The following is a 12,250-nucleotide window of genomic DNA, read 5'->3' on the forward strand; positions in this document are numbered from 1 at the left end:
CTTCAAATGTCTGACCCCCAGGGCCTCGCCCGCAAGAGAGTTTGGGGAAACGAACCTTTTCCTGGGACTCTTTGATGCCCGGCACGTGGGCTCAGGGAGGAAGGCGGACAATAGCCGCCGCCGCCGCCGCCGCCACACCTGCGATCTCTCACTAGCATGAAATCGGGACAACGATTGGAGTCATCTCTCCTTCCGATTCCAGAGGGAGCTCACACCTGCAGCGTCAAGGTCATTCTTCTCCCGGAGACTGGAACGGCGCATCCCAAAAGCGGCTAGGGCCCCAGCCGCCCGCACCCGAGGGGCCTCCCCCGCGCCCGCGCCCGCGCGCTCGCCGACGGAAAAAGGCGATCTGGATTTTTGCTTTTTTTTTCTTCTTCTTCATCTCAGTGCCTGAGGGAACCCTAAGTTGGGGGTTTGTTCGGTGTAATACAATCTTTCGACCCTCTGGAGACCAAACTGCAACCGAGCAAAGAGACATCAGGCGGGAGAAGGAGGGGGTGCAGAGGAGAGTGGCGAGCCGACGTCTGGGCAGGTGGTGCGCGCGGGCTGCTCCGACCCGCGAGGGCACCCAGGGCGCCCGGCCCCGCGGCCCTCCGCAAACCCGGCAGCAATTTGGCCACGTGCTTAGGCTCTGCGTTTTCGGGCGTCACACACACACACAGCGGCACGTGTGTCTCTCTCTGGGTCCTCGGGTCCGTCTGAGGTTGTTCAGACAGCGGAACCCCGCGGGTTCCCGCCGAGCCACTGGATCACTTCGCTCAGGCGGGATGAGGGGCAGCCCTAGGGAGGGCGGAACAAACCGCTGGGCGTTTGGGGACCCAGCCCCGCGCCCGAGATGGGCCGCTAGAGTGACAGGCCAGGGAGGAGCGGCCGGGGCTCCTCCCCGCCCTCCGGTCCGGTCACCTGTCATCCCGCGCTCTCCCGGGTCCTCGTCACGCTCCGCTCTCCGCGGCCACGCGACCACCCCTTGACAGCCCGCGCTGCGCGCCCTGGTGGCTCGCAGGTGCCCCAGCCCTGGGAGCCCGGGCTCCCCCCTTACGGAAGCTTCTAAATAGGAAGGCACTAGCGCCGCGCTCGCCGCCTGCGTATCCGCGTCTCAGACTCGCACCTAGCAACGACTCGCCGACGGTTGGGGTGGTGGGGGGTTCTTTTAAAAGTATATTAAGGGATCATTGGCGTCTCCCCGTCAAGTCATTACGCCTTTATCCCCATCAATTAACCACACCTCCAAAGGCTGCTATTAGGAACTAAATTGAGCTGCAAAAGTAGGTATCCCGTTTCAGGCAGATGTTGTCACCTCCCGCAGAGATAAACGGCCGGCGGGGCCAGACTCGCAGCTTCAGCAGCTGCCCGAGCAGCGACGGACCAGGTTCAGGACTCACAGCTGCGGGACCGGGGGGAGGTCCCCACCCTACGTTGAGCCTGGAGCCTGGGAGAAGCGGGAGGGCCCGAGCTCTCGGACGTCAAGCGTTGTGCAGTTCCGGGGCAGGTGTCTCCAGAGTTGTGCCAGGGAAAAGGCCAGATAAAGGAAAAAAAAAAAAAAACAGCCATGCGTTTTTGCGCAGAGGACTGGAGAATGTTCGCAAACCCGGAGCTCCCCGCCAGAAGAGGGGCGTGGATGACAAGAGGACAAAGTAATGAGTTTTGCCGGCAGCCCTCCTCCGGCAAACCTCACCTCCTCTTCCAGCCACTTCAGCCTTCTTCCTCCCCCCAGAATCCCAGACCCCCTTGTGGAGGAAGGCGCAGGGTTGTATAGGGATGCTGGATATGGAGCTAGGGAATCCGGGACAGAAACGTCGCGTTTAGGACAAAGGGGTTCACCAGGGACCGCCGCGGACCTCTGCACAGACGTGTCTCTCCGCTCTTTCTCACCCCATCACTCCCTAGGACTTGGGGCAAGGCTGTCGTCTGCAGCTGGGAGGCCCCGAGAGCTAAGGGAAGGGGGGAATAGGGGACGTGGCCCTCACTGCAGTTACAGGGCTTTCCTCCCGACACTGACCACAATAAATTTAGCCAAGGCTAAAGGAGATTAATTTCCCAGCATAATCCAATTAAAAGATTTCTAAAGTAATCTTTTGCGAAGATGAAAAAAAAAGTGCGCCGCGAAAGAGGGGACTGGTTTTGATGACAGTGATTTATAACCTCGGCGCAGCTGCGCTGGTCCCTCGCTCTCATGCACACGATGTGACCAAAGCATCCCGTCGGTGCCTCTAGTCCAAACCCTCGCCTTCCTGAAAGACAGCCATCCATCACGCCAACCTGGGCTGGGGTTGCTTACGAGCACCCATAGACTTTTGTAAGTGCTATTAGATTTATGGTCTCTTTTTCGACGCCCATCCAGAGTAATTAGCACATATGTTCTAAATAGATGATAGTTTTGTGAGCAATAAAGCAATTACCCATCGTTGGAGCTGACAGTTCCTCCAACTAAACTCCAACCAGCAGCTAATTGGAAAAGTCATTTCAGCTCCATTGTCTGCAATTAGTCCTGCTAAACTACTACACCCCAACTAGCTGGTTTGAGGTTAATTTATTCAGTGTTGTATTTGCAGGAACGAGGCATTGGCACGAAGGGACTTGCCTTTTGCCCCTCCAGACTGTGCCCTGGAACTAAAGAAGCAGGTGGGAGTGAGAGGCCAGTATTTGGGGGCCGGTAGGATTCCCAGGGGAGGGAGTGCCTGCCGCCCCAGCTTCAAGGTCAGTGTCCAGCTCGCTCGACACTGTGGACAGAAAAAGCCATTGTTTCTCCTACTGGGCAGTAACTGAAGGAGACTGCTCAGTGCATGCTACCAAAACCTTGGTTAAAAGTAAGCACAGAAAAAGTGACTAAGTTCTGAGCTCACCTTTCCTCTCGCACACCCAGTCCTGATCCTGAGCCACCAGACTGTCCCTAAAGGATAAGGGTGTTTTGGTGTCCCACCAAAACAGCAAAATTCTGAGCCCTCATTGGGCAGAGGGAGGCTCCGATTCTTGGAGTAGTTCGAGGAAATAAAAGACCAGAAAAGTCAAGAAGCCCTGCTCCTGCCTGCAGCCTCTCTGAACATAAAGTCACTTCACCCTTGATATTGGGGTTTCTTCCTGACTTTTTTTTTCTTTCTTTCTTTTTCTTTTCTCTTTTCTTTCCTTATCTTTTTTCTTCTTTCCTTTTTAAAGCTAAGCCCAATGAATACAATACTTGTGCACAGTGAGTGGAAAAAATGTGTTAAACGTCGGTTTGACGCCCCACCGGAGCTTCCAAATATCCAACGGCTGGGATTCTTCTACTTAATTTAATCTTTATTAGACAGGGCGGCTCCTACCCTCTTATTCACCAGGAAACACCAGGAAACGGATCTGTTGGGGTTCAGAATTGAGGACGGTAAAGAGAGGAGTTAAAGAGGGATTAATCCTCTCCCTCCCAACCTCAAACTTTGGAACTTCGATCTCCTGTAGACTGGGGTAGATGGGAGGGGTTCAAGGTCCCAGCCCTGACAGCCAAGGGTCTCTGCAATCTGGAGCAGGGGGCAGGGAGGCTGGCATGTTGAGATGGGAACCTGTAGCCCCGGTAACCATGTATTCCTCTAAAGGAATTTACAGCAAAGTGACCCAGGCTCTGGGAGCAATGTGAATCTTACTTAAAAGAACTTGGGGGGGGGTGGTAGAGAGAGCGGAGAGCTTCTTAGGAGGTAAAGCCCAGTGCTTTCAATCCTAGAAATCAAATGTCCTTTTCTGGATAGTCATTTATACTTCAGCTGTGGGCTGTTCCTCTTTTTTAAAGTCAATGTAATGCTTAAGGAAGACAATTTAGGTGGTATTTTAGTTAGCGTATGAGACTTACAAGAGGAATTCTAATTTCAAAACAAATTGTAATCAGTTTCTCAGTTTCAAAGATTTAAAGATATGTATCCATAGCAAGAACAACTTTTAAACTGCCTAATGGCAGGCTCTTGTTTTCCATTTATTTATTGTGTTTTAACCAACTTAATCCCAAGAAAGGCCGAAAAGAAAAAAATGCTGGGGAGCTATTGAAAGTAATGGTCTCGCCTTAACCCATCACCTCTCACCTGTCACACAATCTCTACCTTCTGAAAAGAAATCCCCCGGTTAGTGTAACTTCCAGTTGAAAACAAAGAAAATAAAATGTTTTCACTAAAAGACTGTCCATCATGCTCTCAGTTATTTGCTTTCTTTGGGGGGACTTAAATATGACATCTCAGAGACCCAGAGCAAGAAAAAGCTGAAGGAAGAGTCAGCTGACAGTATCACCAGGATTGGTAGAGAATCTTTGTGTGGGGGTGTGTGTAAAGGCAAAATAACCCACCCAATCAAACCCTGCCCCCAGAAACTTTTACATATATATATCTATGCACTCCGAAAAATCTCTAAGCACATGTGTGCAGAAACGTAGCTCTACACAAGCTCAGCTAGCTATCCACACACATGTATTCACTTCTGGAGTAAAGGCATTTCATTGCTCCCATAGTTTCGTTCCATTAAGAGCGATTAGATGATGTCTATTCAAAGTTGCTGATCCAGAGAGAAAATAAGAGTAGATAAAAGGAGATTTCAAGTGACCTCCTCATCCCTTTCACACCAACCTGAGCCCTAGAATAGCCAAGGATCAACTAACACAAAAGCCCTTTCCTTTTTCTTTTCAGCTTCAGAAGATTTCCTGCAAAGGGTTAACAATAAAACAGAACTATTCTCAAGTTTTGTTAGATCATGCCTTTCGAATACTTTATTAACTCCTCCCATAGTTAGGCTAGGTTTATTATTCGCCTCCAAAACAGGTAAATAAAATAGACATAGCATAAGAGAGGGCATAATTATTTACTGCTCCATGTGGTTTATATCAGTGGTGTACTGTGCTCATTCTTTTTCATTTAAACTTTACCTAACCCCCTTCTCACTGCCGATGGAGGACACTGTAATAAACATATCTTTCCACTGACAGTTTAGAAGGAAATGTTAGCTTTATTATTTAGATCAACTTTCTGATAGGTAAATACTACTATTGTAAAATGACCACAGTTACCAACAGATCAGGTGGCTTTGTAAGTCAATACTTTTTCACCAGTTTATCTTATAGATAGTTTTAAAAGTGACATTAAAGAATTAAACATATTTGAGCAATCTTTAATCCGTTAATGTCCAACTCAGATCTACTCTCATGGGCTAATCCTGCAGTAAAAGAAATAGGTGCTCTAACAGGTAACTATTAAGAGAAATTATTATATGGTGTGGTGGATTGTATTGTCAGGGAACTTTAACAAGCTTCAAAATCATTTCAAAATTCCAACTCTTCATCCAAATTCAGCCCATTTCCCCCAGGAAAAAGAACCATGCAGTTATTCTTCACTCTAGTCCAGCATTTAAAATAAGGAAATACACTCTGTAGCATAAAAGTCTCCAGTTCTTTCCTTCTTTTGCATAAATGCATTTAGATAGCGAAGGCTTGATTTTTACAAAAAGTAAATATTTGGCCTTGGCTTCTCTAGTGTGCTAGGAATGATTGTCACTTTTCCTCCGATAAAAGGCTCGATTTGCATCCAAAGGTCAGCACTAGCTCTCCTGCCATCCTCCCGTGGCTACTCCTGGCCCTCTTAACTGGAGGTCCAAGCAGAAAGGGGGACTGCTTCCCTTATCTCTCTTTCCAAAACACGTGCTTTAACTGGCTGGCTTGTGATAGAAATGTAAACCGTTTAATAAGGTAAAACGGGGTTTTTTTTCTTTGTCACCAAAGGTGACAAAGAAAAACTGCCCAGGCTACCAGAGTGATGGTGAATATGCAAGCCTACTGATCTGTGGTTCAACTACCTGGGCAGGCTCAGAGCAGGCGGTCCAGCAGAAGCCCAGCTCCCACTTTGGCCTTTCCATCCTTGTTTTCACTTTAACAAAGGCAGAACTTTCTACGGCTGGGCAGCCACAATACATACTGAGTTCAGTCTTGTAGGGGGGGCGAATTTTTGATATAGGCAGGGGCGTTTGTTTCGGCTTGCATTTTGACTTATTAATAATCACGAAACACTGGGCAGGCATTACTGTGCCTCTCTCCACCCTCTTCTTCAAAGTATCATTTTGAAGACCATTTTAAACATATCTTCTTTAACTGTTTTCTGCCCGGCCTTAATCTCATGCCAAGGGAGACTAATTGATTCAGCACCTTTAAAACAAGATCTTTGGGAAAGGTCTGCAGTAAGAGCAGAAGAACTGACCTTTCTCCCAATGATTGCAGGCATGTTCATCTCTCCAGATGAGCGTGATAACACACGGTTATTTCTGCTTTCTGGTCTCTCTAAACAGAAAAATACCACTTTTAACAATTTAGGGGTAGGGAAGAGGTACAGGAGATGACTGTCTACACATACTTGGTCATTTGTAGCATCTCATCACCCTTGATCTAGATGTAGAAAACATTTTCGCAAGGCCACCACCTTTGTTTACTGTGATTTACCAAAAAGCCAAGAGAAATGATCTGGTGAGTTTTGGAAGAGCAAAATACCAATATCAAAAAGGTCAGGATTAATGAAGAATGCTTTGGGCCTTCCTGGAAAGAAAGATTTGGGGTAAGGGGGTGTTGATCCACCAGAAAGTCTGCTTGGATCCGGACTCTGGCTCCAAGAATGCAAGTCAGTGCAGTACATGCAGCCACCAATCTTTGCTTCTCTCCTTCTCCCAGCAGGTCCTAAGTGTTTGCCGGCTATCCAGCTAGGAGAGATCAAGTGTTGTGTGGAAGAACTTTTTAAAAAGTGATGAAGGCTGAGCCATGATGCCAGCAAACCACAAGGGAAGTTTTAAGCTTTACAAGCAGAGGGGTAACTTCTCACCATCTCTTAGGGGAACCACACTGGAGACTGTGTGCCCTGAATGGGCCTATGGAGACTAGACAGTTAGAGGAAGCCTTCAGAAAGGAAGCTGGGGAGTCCAGACCCTGGTGAGCCTTTTCCCATCCCTGGATGGGCCTCACCAGTAGGGAGGCACCTTGGAGAGGACCCAGTATATAAGCCACTAGTGACCTGGCAGTCTCAAGAAGGGTACTGAGGCAAGCGCCAGAGCAGGTCTAGGTCCAAGAGCCACATCCACGAGCATAGACTTAAAGGCAATGGACATGAAGGGCTTGAGTGAGAAAGGAGGGAAAGAGAGCTCAAGAAGGGGAGTGAGAGAAGGGTGGATATTGCAACTGTGTTTTCCTTCCCTGCAGCTGCGTGTGCCTGGACACTTGGGTGGGGTTTCAGTTTGGGGACCTATATGCTCCCAGAAAATCTGATCATTTTTCTGTTCTACCCAACAACAACAGATAACTTATGTCCTGGTTGAGCGTGGGGTGCCTAAGGCCCCAGGACCAGTGTGCCAGGTTGAACCGGTAACAAAGGACAGCCTCAAAGGGAGAAAGCAGAGCTGCCCAGGACCTGAGCTGACCCCCAGGGGCTCGGTGGAGGCCATTTTGCTAGGACTGGGGCTGGGAGCACAAGTGGAGGCACGCCAGAGTGCGCCCGCGCGGTAGGGAACACAAGGGTCCTAAGAAGAAGACAGCCCCGAGGTCCGCTGGGGCGGGACAAGTCCCAGAGGAGGCCAGCACCTTTCCTCGAACGAAACACCTGGGTTTCTTCCTGCCTGCCCCCTCTTGAGACAGAAATGTAGCACGCAGAGCCGGCAGGAGGGCGATCTGTCCCCCGCTCCCCAAAAGCAGAGAGTTGTGCCAGCCACTGGGCACCACCACCACCAAGAGCCCCCACCTCCTGGGCCAGGGCCGGGCACTGCGCCCCTCCTTTCCCTCCTGCAGAGGAGCGGGTGGCCTCGCCCGAAGCCTCAGGGCCCCCAGTCGTCCCCATCCCCCGGAGCCTCTTTCAAATTTGGAAGCTCGGGGTGGGGGTCGGCACACAGAGCCCACAGCGGGGGAGAATAGGATCCGCCGCTCCCGGGGAGTCTCGGCCCGACCCAGGGCGACCTCGCGGGGCGGGGCGGGCCGGGTCTGCAGCGTCTGCAGCCCTGCACCCTGCAGCCCCTGCAGCCCCTGCAGCCCCAGGGCGCGGCCCCCGGCGTCCGCTCCCCCCGCCCCCTGCGCCAGCCCTGCGCGCCCTCTGACGCAAACGCGCGCCCCTGCCCAGCGCCGGGAGAGCGCTCGCGTAGGTTCCAATCGAGGCTCTCGGTTCCCCGCACACCCCCTCGGTCCCCACCCCGGGGGCTGACCCCTCCCCGCCCCAGCGCTCGCGCGGCGGCGCGGGGAGCCGGGCTGGGCGGCGGGGCGCCGCGGGTGCTCCGCCGGGGGGAGCGGCTCGGGGTCCCCCTTGAATCCTGGCGCTGGCGCCCGCATCACAGGGGCAGCCATCGCTCGCGTTACGCTAGGGGATCCCGCTCCACGCGGCGCCCGCAGGTGGGCGGCGGGGCGCGGGCCGCAGGGCCAGCCCGGCCAGGACTCGGCCCCGGGGTCCCCCGCCGCCCCCCGCCCCCCGCCCCCGCCGCGGGGCTGGAGGCCCGGCCGCGGGGGGCGGGGGCAGGGGCGCGGGGATGGGGGTGGGGAGACCCGTTTTGAATCCGGGCTGCCGCCGGCCGGCGCGGCCCCCGGCTCCGGGAGGGCGAGGGCGAGGGCGCGGCGGCCGCGGTCGCTGCCTGCAGCCGGGCGCCACGGAGGCCGGGGAGGCCGGGGAGGCCGGGGGCCGGCGGCGAGCAGGCCCCGCGGGAAGTTCCCCTCGTCCCGCCCGGCCCGCCCGCACTGCGGCCCCGGCCTGCGAGGCCCCGCGCGCCCGCCTCCCGACCTGTGCGCGTGGCCGGCCCCGGGCTCAAAAGAAACGAGAACCACTGCGTTACTTGCCTGGGTGGGAAGGACTCGGCCCGGCGTGGCTTCGGCTGCCCAGGGCGCACGGTGCGGGGTCCGAGGGCGTCCGGGGGGCCTCGGGTTCCCGGGCGCTCGCCTCCGCCTCCTCTTCCTCCGGCTCCGTCCCTCTCCACGGCCTCTCTCCTCTCCCGGGCTCCCTCTCCTCTGCTGCTTCCTCTGCCCTCGACTGCCTGCCTCTGTACTACACGGGGAGTAAAATTCAGAATTTATATATAGAAAGCTTGTTCTCCTTTTTTCTTTCTCTTTTTAATCTTTTCTTCTCTTTCTTTATCTCTCCCTCCTTGTTTTTTTTTTTTTTTTTGGTCTTTTAATCGTGTTCGTTCCCCACCCCCCCCACCCCCTTTTAATTGACCAGGAGACGTGAGAGCGTCCATCGGGGAGAGGGCCGAGGGCAGGGAGCCCCGGCCGCCCGGCCGCCCCGGCCGCCTCCCCTCCGCCGGCCGCGTACAATGGGCCGCCGCTTGCAGAGTGCACGGACTGTCTCTCCATTATTCGAGCTGGAGGGGCTGTGGGGCAGGCACGGAAAAGGCTTTATTCTGCTCGTTAAGACCGTCGCTAGTCGCTAAGCGGCCGCGGACTCCCGACTTGCAGGCTGGAGAGACCGGAGAGCGCAAAACGCACCCCAAACACGCAGGGCTTCCCCGACCCCTCCCTGGTGAAATTTAAAGTGAGAACGAGTATCAAAAAGCAAGCCCTACCTCTGCCAATACAGCGTGGCCATTACTCCCACCTTTACCTGAGGGCGTGTTGAGGATCGGGATGCTGGAGCTGAGACAAACTTTTACGCTCTCCCGAGTCGAGGGGCGGGCGAGCGCGGCTCCCACCCCCAGCGGCGGCCGCGGCGGCTTTGTCACTCCGCGCAGCTCCGCGCCCGCCTGAGCCTGCCTAGGGAGCGATCTCAGAACGAGGGGGGTGCCAGTGTGCTATTGGAGAATATGTAACTAATAGAAGTATCATTTTCCCCAGTACGATCTTTCAAGGAAAAAAAAATCCATTGAAAGAATTTTCAAAGTGCTGTCTCCGTTTGGAGAAAAGGCGCAGGCTGCCTGCGGGGAGGGGAGGAGAGAGCCGGCTGTGCGCCTCCCGGGCGCGGCTCCCGTCCGCTAGGTGGCAGCCGGAGCCAGCGATTCCTGCAGGCCCCGCGGCGGGACCGCTCCTCCTGCCCGCCCCTCCTCCCACGACCAATCGCCTTCGGGAACCGGGGTGTCTCTCTCTCTCTCTTCTCTCTCTCTCTCTCTCTCTCTCTCTCTCTCTCTCTCTCTCTCTCCCTCTCCCCCTCTCTCCCCCTCCCCCCCTCCCCCCCTCCCCCCTCCCTCCTCCCTCTTCCTCTCTCCCCCTCTCCTCCTCCCTCTTCCTCTCCTTCTCTCTCCCTTTCCCTCTCTCCCCTTCCCTCCCTCCCCCTCTCCCTCCTTCCCTCTCTCTCAATCTCTCCTTCTCTCTCTCTCTCTCCCTGCCTCTGTCCCTCCCGCTCCCCCGTCCTCCTCCCTCTCCCCCATCTTCCTCCCCCCCCCACTCCCCTTCCCCCACCTCTCCCCATCTCCCATTTTCCCTTGTCGGTCGCTCGCCCTTTCCCTCTTTTCCTGGGACTCCGACTTGACTGCTCTAATTGCACCCCCCAAGCCCCCGCATACGAGGACTTACTACTGTTTTATTAATAATTATTTAAGCGTTGTTTGAAGTTTGGAACAGCCTGAGAATACCAAAGAGGAAAAAAAGGAAGAAGGAAAAATCGGATTGAGTGTAAAGTTTATTTTTAAAATCATCATGGGATGAATAGGAGCCGTTGATTCAGATGGATTTTGTGGCAATAGCTGCGTATTCCAGGAGTGTGTTTTGTCAAAATTAAACCTTTAAAAACCAACGGGTACTTTGGGCCAAAAAAAAAAAAAAAAAAAGGAAGTCCCTACCTTGTTTCTTAAAAGGATATAAAATGAGCAGAATCCACACTTGGAATATGCTTAAGTGTGAACGAAGAAAACAATCCAAACCCAGTATATTTCGTGAATCATTAAGATGGTGAGAGTTTAATTCTCATTAAAAATTTTCCCAACATTTTCAAAGACACTCTCTTCACGCTCCTAAGACCTAATTTTAAAAACTTTTCGGAAGAAATCAAAATAATTTCCTTCTCATTCCCTTTTACCCATTGCAAGGCATCCTCCCCCTCGCCATCCCTTCCCCCTCTGGTGTGCGTGCGTGCGTGTGTGTGTGTGTGTGTGTGTGTGACCACAGACGACCCATACTAATCAGGTCTCAGAGTAAATAGCAGCGCAGGGCGATCTCAATGTAAATTGCGCTTGTCAGAAGCACACCCCCCTCCCTCACTTTCCCTCCTCCTCCCCTCACCATCCCCGTCAGTAGGTAGCTAAGAGGGAGGGGGAAAAAAAAAAGAAAGAAAGAAAAAGAGGAGGGGGGAGGGGCTATCCAACCAATGGCGTGCTGGAGGCTTGGCTAACCTTAGACTCCCATTTTCTCTCCCCCCCGATTCAGGGCTCTGACCAGTCAGTCGCCTTTGATTATCAGTTGCCAGCAGCCCTTCTCTTGGCTCCTTGACACGAGCTCCATATAAGGCAGCGATCTCCATAGAAACGTGTCAGTTTCAATAGTAGTGTCAAAGTTCACTATATACAGACATTCGCGCAGATCCCCCTTTCGGAAACATTGCTCTGCGAGTCCTCCCGTTTAAACGCATTCAATTTTGGGGTCTCTCTCTCTCTCTCCTCTCTCTCTCTCTCTCTCTCTCCTCTCTCTCTCTCCTCTCTCTCTTCTCTCTCTTCTCTCTCTCTCTTCTCCTCCTCCGCCTCTCTCTCAATCTCTCTCAATCTCTTTCTCTTTTCTCTTCCCTTCTCTCCTCTCTCCCTTTTCTTTTCTTACATATTCCATTAGTTGTTTCCCTCGTATTCTTCTTCTTCTTTCTCTTTTTCTCCCTCCTCCTTGCCTTTTACTCCATTCCTGCAGAAGAGAGAGGGCTAAACTTAAAAAAAAAAAAGGAGGAGGAGGAGGAGGCACCCCCTTCGTATTCTTCTTATCGTTATTTTATACATATATGATTTTTTTTGGAGGGAGGGTGTTGGTTCCCGGCTGAAGAGCACTTATTTAAAATACTAAAAAAAGAACATTTTTGGGCGATCTCCAGGGTTTTTTTAACTAGCTCTGTGTGTTATAGCAGAAGAAGCAGAAGAAGGAGCAAGAAAGAGGAAAAGAAGAGGATTATTTATTCGACCTACTTTGGATGTCTCTCGCTTTTTTTTTTTTTTTAAATTGCGATTCTTTTTCTTCTGATTTTTATTTTTTCGATTTCGCTGCGAATTCGTCGCCGGCGTGAATTATCTCGTATTTTTCTCCCTCTCCGTCACCTCCCGAAAGAAGAAGGCAGCGAGAGCCCGGCGCCACCGGCACAACAAAAAGAGCAAAGTGTGTGATCCTCGTCGCCGG

General features: G+C 52.7%; 1 long non-coding RNA gene across 2 annotated transcripts in view; it reads right to left on the reverse strand.

Annotated features, from left to right (window-relative positions):
- The window catches only part of LOC129501678 (uncharacterized), a 141,242-nt gene extending 131,410 nt beyond the window's left edge, over positions 1–9,832 (reverse strand). For both annotated transcript variants that reach the window (XR_008662791.1, XR_008662790.1), the window contains exons 1-2: positions 9,552–9,832; positions 8,788–8,996 (exon numbers count right to left, since the gene is read on the reverse strand). This is a non-coding gene — a long non-coding RNA (uncharacterized LOC129501678). The remainder of the gene's footprint in view (positions 1–8,787; positions 8,997–9,551) is intronic.
- Positions 9,833–12,250: the final 2,418 nt, after the last annotated feature.

Source organism: Nyctereutes procyonoides, unplaced genomic scaffold (assembly GCF_905146905.1).
Source record: "Nyctereutes procyonoides isolate TBG_1078 unplaced genomic scaffold, NYPRO_anot_genome, whole genome shotgun sequence".
Taxonomy (NCBI): Eukaryota; Metazoa; Chordata; class Mammalia; order Carnivora; family Canidae; genus Nyctereutes; species Nyctereutes procyonoides.